We start from the raw sequence: 8,313 nt of genomic DNA, 5'->3' as shown, positions 1-8,313 counted from the left end.
CTCAAGTTCCCTCGAGATAGTAACTGGCACCGGTAAACTCTGTGAGGCCGTGCAGTCATCTCGCGCCTCGTTTTCACGGATACGCACAACGGCGTTCTCATAGTGCAAAATCATATCCACCAGGGTCATTTCACCGTCTAGGTGGAGGTGAAGGCATGAGTTCAGGCTTTCACTCTGCTGGTTGCTTTTCATGCCAAGCCAAAACCCCTCTGTTAGAGAAGCCGCGGCCCACAGTCTCCTCTTCTTATACATCCGTCTCAACCATGTTACAGTTTTTTTCGAATGTCATATTTTGGAAAATGCGTACCATCTCTCCTCAAACGTGGCCGTGGACGTGTTGTAGTACAGAAGCTTTCGGAACTCCTTCAAGGACTTGTGACTGAGGTGAATCTTCATATTTTTTCTATGTGCCACGTACATATACGGTGCCACACGTCCGGCAAGACTTAGCGAATTGCCTTGATCATCGCAGCGTCGGCGTCCATGATTACACTCTTCGGCATCTTTTGACACATGGACCTCAAAAAAGTCTGCAGCAGCCACACGTATGTCTCTGCGGTCTCGTCCGAAACTATGGCACAACCAAAAACAGTGGTCCTTCGGTGATTGTTAAGACCAACAAAAGGTATGAATGGCATACCATAGCGGTTCATCTTGTACGTGCTGTCAAATACAAGCACATCGCCGAAGTCGTCATAGTCATGATGAGACTGGGAGTCGCACCAGAACATCCTATTCAAATGTCCTTCCTTATCTAGCTTGTACTCGAAAAAGAAGCTAGGATCCCTCTGTTTTCTACTGGCCATGATGCCTATGGCTGTGGCAGCATCACCTTTTGAAAGTAGCTTCCTCTTCTCCCTAGCGCAAAGGTTGTATATTTCACGCCTGGTAAAACCAACACCGCCGTACCATACATGTTTGCTGATGAAGGAATCCATCATGTCGTGAATTCTAATCCATGCAGCTTCCATGGACATTATCTCATGCTTCTCGTACTCTTTGATTTTTCTGTGGGACCAAAGAAAAGGTACCTCGTCCGGTCCTGCCAACATATGGCTATGCTTGTCCTCAAAACTTTCAACATACCAAACCCCATGCTTTTGGTCAAGCTTGACGGTTAGGTGCGCTTCGCAAAAGCAGCGTGTCTCGGCTCTGAGCCTATGGCTGTGTCCTTCCTCGGTTAGCAACTTGCTGTCACGTTTCCCTTGTCTGGAACAAACAAACAAACCGCCTATAACGCATATGATGTGACTCGGTTTTGCTATACATGACCTTATTCTTTCTAATGTTGAAACCATTATCTCTAGCATAGCTGTTGTAGAAATCATACGCAGCATCGTGAGACGTAAAGGTCATTTCCATTATCTGCATGAACATATCCCTCTTATCATCTGCACTGGCAGTATCTTGGACATTCTTTGCCCCATCATCTTGTGTCACCTACACAATCAAACCACGGCCATGAAAATAGTTTTCTGTGGCTTAACATTACTTCCATAGAACATTGATTACACACATACCTCACTCATGATGACCGACGACTGCGACTCCCCAGAATCAGGTGCATCTAATGATTCGTCGTTAAGGCCTGTCTCCGCGTCGGATTCACCGTAATAGTCATACGCATTATGACATTCGGAAATGAGCTGAAAAATACAACACAAATACATAATTACTTATCATATAATATTCCAGAAGAAATTCAATTTGCATGCCAACAAAAAATTTCACTTCCGTACCTGACTAATGTAATCTTCATTCGAGAGCTCCGAGTTGTTTTCCTGATCATCATCAAGCTCATCGATCTATAAATTTTCAACACAAAGATTTAATGTTGTCGGATGCCACCAAAAAATTACAACATGACAATGCCACTCACATTAAGATCGTCCCATTCGTTCCCATTATCTGACCGATCTCCATGATCTGAATTTTCATCATCTGGCCAATCTTCTATCCAGTCTTTCATCAGTTCTCCAGACTCCATGTCTACCATGATTTCAGTTAACTCCTCGTCCGCCATTTCCTACAACAAATAATATGTATCATCACATGTGCAAACATTACCAATGATGAAATATACAACACATAGCACACGATCACGGATGTTATGTAAACAACCCCAACCGAGGCCGTTCAGATCTGCCAAACTTAGTAAGGAAGATGGCCATGGCACCCGTCGTGATCACTTTCAATCGCGAGTAACTGCACGATCTCAAAACCTAGCTAGATCTGTGATTACCTCTGCAGCTGAATACCTAGGTTAGCCGCCACATCAAATAACGATACTGGTGGTGCGCACAGCCGACGGCAGCCGACGCTACGTGAACCCAGATCACGAGGAGCAGCACTACCGGAACAAGATCCACGAACGCATGCGCCGCCGGGTAGCTAGGTTACCCGCCCCGCTAGGTTAATCACTACCACTGGCGGCGGCAGTTCGTTCGATGTTGCCGCGAGCGAGACTAGAGGTGGGACGCGGGATGCGGTACCTGTGCGCGCTCGTTGGAGATTCACGACGTTGCCGCGCCCGCTGTCCGACGAGATCGCCGGCGACGAGATAGCCGCCGTGATCTACTATGTGACTTATGGAGCTGCGTCAATGCTCGCGAGATTGATGGAGCTGCGTGAATGATTGGATTCGGCAGGTCTTACGTGGACGTGGGGTCGTGTGATGATTATTTTATTTTTTGGACCAGGGTACTGTACGTATACGGTCTGGGTTATAAAGGGCTAGACAGGGCTTGGATCTGGGCTACGGCGCGCCAGGAAAAAACAAACTCGCGGGGACAAAAATACCCCTCCGAAATTAGGTTAGGGGGGAGCACCGGAGCAGGGCTCCATCAAACTGGGGAGAAAATCTGATAATTCTTAAATATTTCACTATAAAATTTGAAATTTCACACATGCGCACTTATGAAATGAAGTTAATATCAATTATATAGACATATATATAACTTAGATCATTACATCGATTGGCCGCCAAAATATATCACGTGCCGTCAATTTAAGGTCAAGCTACGGAATCAACTTCGATCATCATTGTAGCTCCAGAATGTGCCCTAGCTAGCTGTATGGCTACACTCCTACAATATGGCTAGATGGAGGCGCTCTAGAGCGCAGAAGGAGACCGCAGCAGGCCCGCCGCACGCGCCGCTCCTCGTTGTCTTCCTCCTCACTTGGTCGGTCATGCGGTTATTGTGTGCGCGCCTGGAGCGCGGGTCTGTCTGCGTCGACTATGGAGGCCGCAATAGCGGCAGGCGTTGTTGTGTCATCTGTAGCCGTTCCGAGCATGAACTGGGCAAAGCCCACTTCAACTTCAAGCATACTCACCTCCTCAGTGTCGGAGCGCACATACATGAAGCTGGCCGCGCCCGGCGTCGATTGTGCGATGATCATCATGTACGCTGCCAGCTCTGAGCGCGCCATCGCGACCGCGACCATCGCCTCCTCGACGCGCGAGCACGGTGGAGGCGGGAGCACGAGCGGGGCTGCAGGGGCGGCTGACTCACCGGCTACGAATCCCGCCTCCGATAACTGTTAGACTATGTAATATTACGTATAGCTTCTGTATACCTAACCGTGTATGGTTAGGATTTGTACTTTGTACCTATGTAACACCAATATATATACAACTCATGCCACCCCTAGAGGATTGTGCGATTCATCAAAAGAAGTCTACGTCTAATATGGTATCAGCTTAGTTACGATCGTTGCTTCCGCTGCCGCCACGATCGCATCTATGGCCTCGGTGCCGGCCGCCGCAGCTGCGATTCCTCCCGCATCGGCCGCCGTTCCAGCCGCCGCTCCGGCCGTCCCGGCCTCTCCGTTTTTTGCTTCTCCGCCGCTGCTTTCCCTGGCTGGCGCCTCCATGGCTGCCACTGCCCAGGGCTCCACCGTGCCACCGTCGCCGGTCGTCGACGACTCCGCCCCTCAGCCGCCGGCGGGCTCCTATGGCGCCGCCGTCCCGTCTGCGCCGTACGGTGCCGCTCCAGCCGCCAGTCACCAGGGCGCTGTCCCGCATCCGTATGGAGTCCCGCCAGCAGGCTCCTACGGCGCCGCTCCGTATACACATCACCAGGGCGCTGCCCCGTATCTTCATCAGCAATCCGGCTCGGGTGGCGTCCCGCCTCTGCACTCGGACGTGCATCACCAGGGCATCTCGTATGTGCCCTACGGAGCAGCACATCCACATCAGGGTGCTTCGTCCCTGCAACAGCCGCCGGTGGCCGGCTCCTACGGCGTCGCGCCGGCTAGTCAGTGGTCGGCTCCCTCTCCGCTGCAGCAGTCCTATGGTCACGCTGCCCCGTTGGCCTGCGCCTACCCGCCAACCTCGGTGCCTGCGTCTCCTTACGGTGCGCCCGCTTCATACGGAGCGCCCTACGGCGGTGCATCGACAGAGCTGGTGGCTTCGTCCGCCGTGCCGAGTGGTCCTTCACCCCCGGTTTTTTATGCGCCGCCGCCGCCTTCGGATTATGGTGTATCTCATGCACCGTTCTACTTTGCGCATCTCATCCCGGTGAAGTTGACGACGGATAACTATCTGTCATGGCGTGCTCAGGTCTTACCACTTCTCCGCAGTCGTTACTTGGAGGGGTTTGTTGATGGCACTCTGCCGTGCCCGCCGCCATACCATCCAGGGCATCATGCGTGGGTGGCTCAGGATCAGGCCATCCTCTCCGCCATCCAGTCCTCTCTTACGGAGGGGGTCTCGTCACTGGTCATCTTCGCCTCTACATCTCGGGACGCGTGGACGGCTCTTCACCCAAGTTTTGCTTCGCAGTCTCAGGCGCGGGCTCATGCCATTCGCACTGCGCTTGGGGAGGTGAAGCTTCATGATCTCACCGTCACTGACTACTTCAATTAGGTGAGGGGTATGGCTGACACACTTGCCTCCATTGGCAAGGAGCTTGGTCCGGAGGAGTTCACTTCCTATGTACTCAACGGACTGAGCGACGACTATGATAATTTGGTGGAGAATATCAATGGTCGTGACACTCCCATCCAGCCACGAGAGTTGTACGCACGTCTCCTTGCTACCGAGCAGCGCATCCAGGCTCGCCGGTCTACGTCGAGTTTTCCTTCCGCCAACGCTGCAACACGTGGGAAGGGCAAGCCCTCCAAGCCACCAACGGGTGGTAAGCGGCCGACCGCGACTAATTCGCAGAACACCACTACCTCGACAGGAGGTCGAGTCCGTGCCTGTTGCCCTTCATGTGGTGCTCAGATTCCCTGCCAGCTATGTGGGCTTGATGGTCACCTTGCTTCTCGTTGCCATCGTCGCTTCAAGCAGGATTTCTTGGGGCTTGGGAACAATGGCAAGGGCAATGAGAAGCAGGCTGCCCTCGCGACTCATGAGCAGGGGCATACTCCTTCTTACCCAGTTGATGGATCTTGGTACATGGATACGGGGGCTACCAATCACCTGACGAGTGAGATGGGCAAGCTCTCTACACAGGTGCCGTACCGTGGACATGATCGGGTTCGCACCGCTAATGGGGAAGGTATGCACATCTCACATATTGGTCAGGCATCACTTCTTACACATCGATCCAAACAATTACGTCTTCTTAATGTCCTTCGTGTTCCCTCTGTTTCACATAGTTTGCTTTCAGTTCCTAAACTTACTCGTGATAATAATGTTCTTGCTGAATTTCATCCTTTTCATTTTTTTATTAAGGATCGGGACACGAGGGACGTACTTCTTAGAGGTTGACTACGCAATAATGGTCTTTATGCGCTTGATGTGCCACCAGCTCCCGGTGCCTTCAGTGGTGTTCGTGTGTCTCCATCACATTGGCATGCACGCCTTGGTCATCCTGCCACTCCCATCGTTCGCCATGTACTTCATCGTCATGAGCTTCCAGTTGTGTCCATTAAACATGTTGATGCAGTTTGTGATGCCTGTCAGCAAGGCAACAGTCATCAGCTTCCTTTTTCTGAGTCGAGTCGTGTAGTCCATAAACCGCTTGAACTTGTGTTTTCAGATGTATGGGGCCATGCTCAAACCTCTGTTAGTGGCCATAATTACTATGTTAGTTTTATTGATGCTTACAGTCGGTTCACTTGGCTTTATCTTCTTAAACGCAAATCCGATGTGTTTAATGTTTTCTTGCAATTCCAAGCACATGTTGAGCGTCTGCTCAATCACAAAATCATTCACGTGCAATCAGATTGGGGGGGTGAGTATCACAACCTCAACCATTCTTTAATAAGCTTGGAATCACACATCGTGTGTCTTGTCCTTATACACATCAGCAAAATGGTGTAGCCGAGCGTAAGCATCGCCATATAATTGAGACTGGTCTTGCTTTGCTTGCCCATGCCTCCGTTCCTTTCCGGTTTTGGAGTGATGCGTTTTCCACTGCATGCTTTCTTATTAATAGACTTCCTACATGACTCCGTCAGATGAAAACACCACTTGAACTCTTGCTGAATGAAACTCCTGATTATACTTTTCTCAAGGTCTTTGGGTGTGCGTGTTGGCCTCATCTTCGTCCATATAACCAACGCAAGTTGGAGTTTCGGTCTAAACAGTGCGTGTTTCTTGGTTATAGTTCTCTTCATAAAGGGTACAAGTGTCTTCATGTTCCCTCTAACCGCGTCTACATCTCTCGTGATGTGGTGTTTGATGAGAATGTTTTTCCTTTTTCTGCACTTCCGGACACCTCCACCACTCCCACTACACCTGAGAACTCTACTTTACCTTTGCCTGTTCAATTTGTAGATGCTACATATACTCCCTCGTTGCTACCTAACCATGGTGCAGGTATTGGGCGAGGAGCGCGACTTGAGCTCCTGGATGATTCGTCGCATGTGGTCGCTCGGGAACTCGATGGTGCGTGTTCAAGGGATGTTTCTCCTATGCATGGCACATGCATCAGCACCCCTTCGCCTCCCTTTGGCCCCTCGTCCGCTGGCTCGCTGGCGCAGGCCCAGCCAGCTGCCGCTGCTTCGTGCGGGCCGCGACCTGGGCTGGCACCCGAGCCGGCTGAGCCAGCTGTCGCTGCTTCGTGCGGGCCGCGCCCTGGTCTGGCACCCGAGCCGGCTGAGTTGGCTACTGCTTCGGCTCCGCGCGGGGCGCGTCCTAGTCCGCTCGAGCTGGCTGAGCCGGCTGCTGCTGCTTCGACCCCAGGCAGGTCGGCCCCGCCAGACCGCATGCCTGGCCAGGTGTTGCCTCGCTCGCCTGGTTCGGCCGCCTCTCCATCGACTCCTGCGTGGTCCTCTGCTCCACATGACGCGCCTGATACTGGTGATTCGTCTGTGTCGTTGTCACCATCTTCTTCGACTGCATCTCCGACACCACCTCCGCCACCACCTTTGCCACCTACCGCTACTCGACGTGCTCATACACACAGTCAGAGTGGTATTTTTCGCCTAAAAGAGCGCAGAGATGGCACGGTTGCGTGGATTGCGGCGTGTGTGGCGCAGACGGAGGCTGACCCCAGTGCTGAGCCTCGACATTTTCAGGCGGCTCTTCGGATTCCTCACTGGCGTACTGCCATGGAAAAGGAGTTTCAGGCTCTTCAGCGGAATGATACTTGGCGCCTTGTTCCTCCCATGTCTGGTGTCAACATTATTGACTCCAAGTGGGTGTTCAAGGTCAAGAAGCATGCGGATGGGTCTATCGAGCGCTACAAGGCGCGGCTTGCGGCGAAATGCTTTAAGCAAAGGTACGGTCTTGATTATGAGGATACGTTCAGTCCAGTTGTCAAACCTACCACTATCCGTCTGCTTCTGTCCTTGGCTGTTACCAAAGGGTGGTCTCTGCGTTAGCTTGATGTTCAGAACGCTTTTCTTCATGGAGTCTTGGAGGAAGAGGTGTATATGCAGCAACCTCCAGGTTTTGTTGATCCTGCTCGTCCACATCATCTGTGCCGTCTCGTTAAGGCACTCTATGGACTTAAACAGGCTCCACGTGCATGGCATGCACGACTTGGCTCAGTGCTTCGATGTCTTGCCTTTGTTCCATCCACTGCTGACACGTCTCTGTTTCTGCTACATCGTCCCGAGGTTACTATGTATCTGCTGGTCTATGTTGATGACATTATTCTTATCAGCTCCTCAGAGGCCGCCGCTGATCGTCTGTTGTCTGCTCTGGGTGGTCATTTTGCTGTCAAGGATCTGGGTGCCCTCCATTACTTTCTTGGTCTGGAGGTTTCACGGTCTCCTGCTGGTTTGACTCTCACTCAGCATAAGTACTCCTTGGACCTGCTGCGACGTGCTGGTATGTTGCATTGCAAGCATGCCACTACCCCTATGTCTGCGACAGATCGGTTATCAACCACACTGGGTACCGCAGTGTGGTTGGTG

This window comes from Triticum aestivum, chromosome 7D (genome assembly GCF_018294505.1).
Source record: "Triticum aestivum cultivar Chinese Spring chromosome 7D, IWGSC CS RefSeq v2.1, whole genome shotgun sequence".
NCBI classification, from domain to species: domain Eukaryota; kingdom Viridiplantae; phylum Streptophyta; class Magnoliopsida; order Poales; family Poaceae; genus Triticum; species Triticum aestivum.
Note: the sequence above shows the minus strand (reverse complement) of the source record.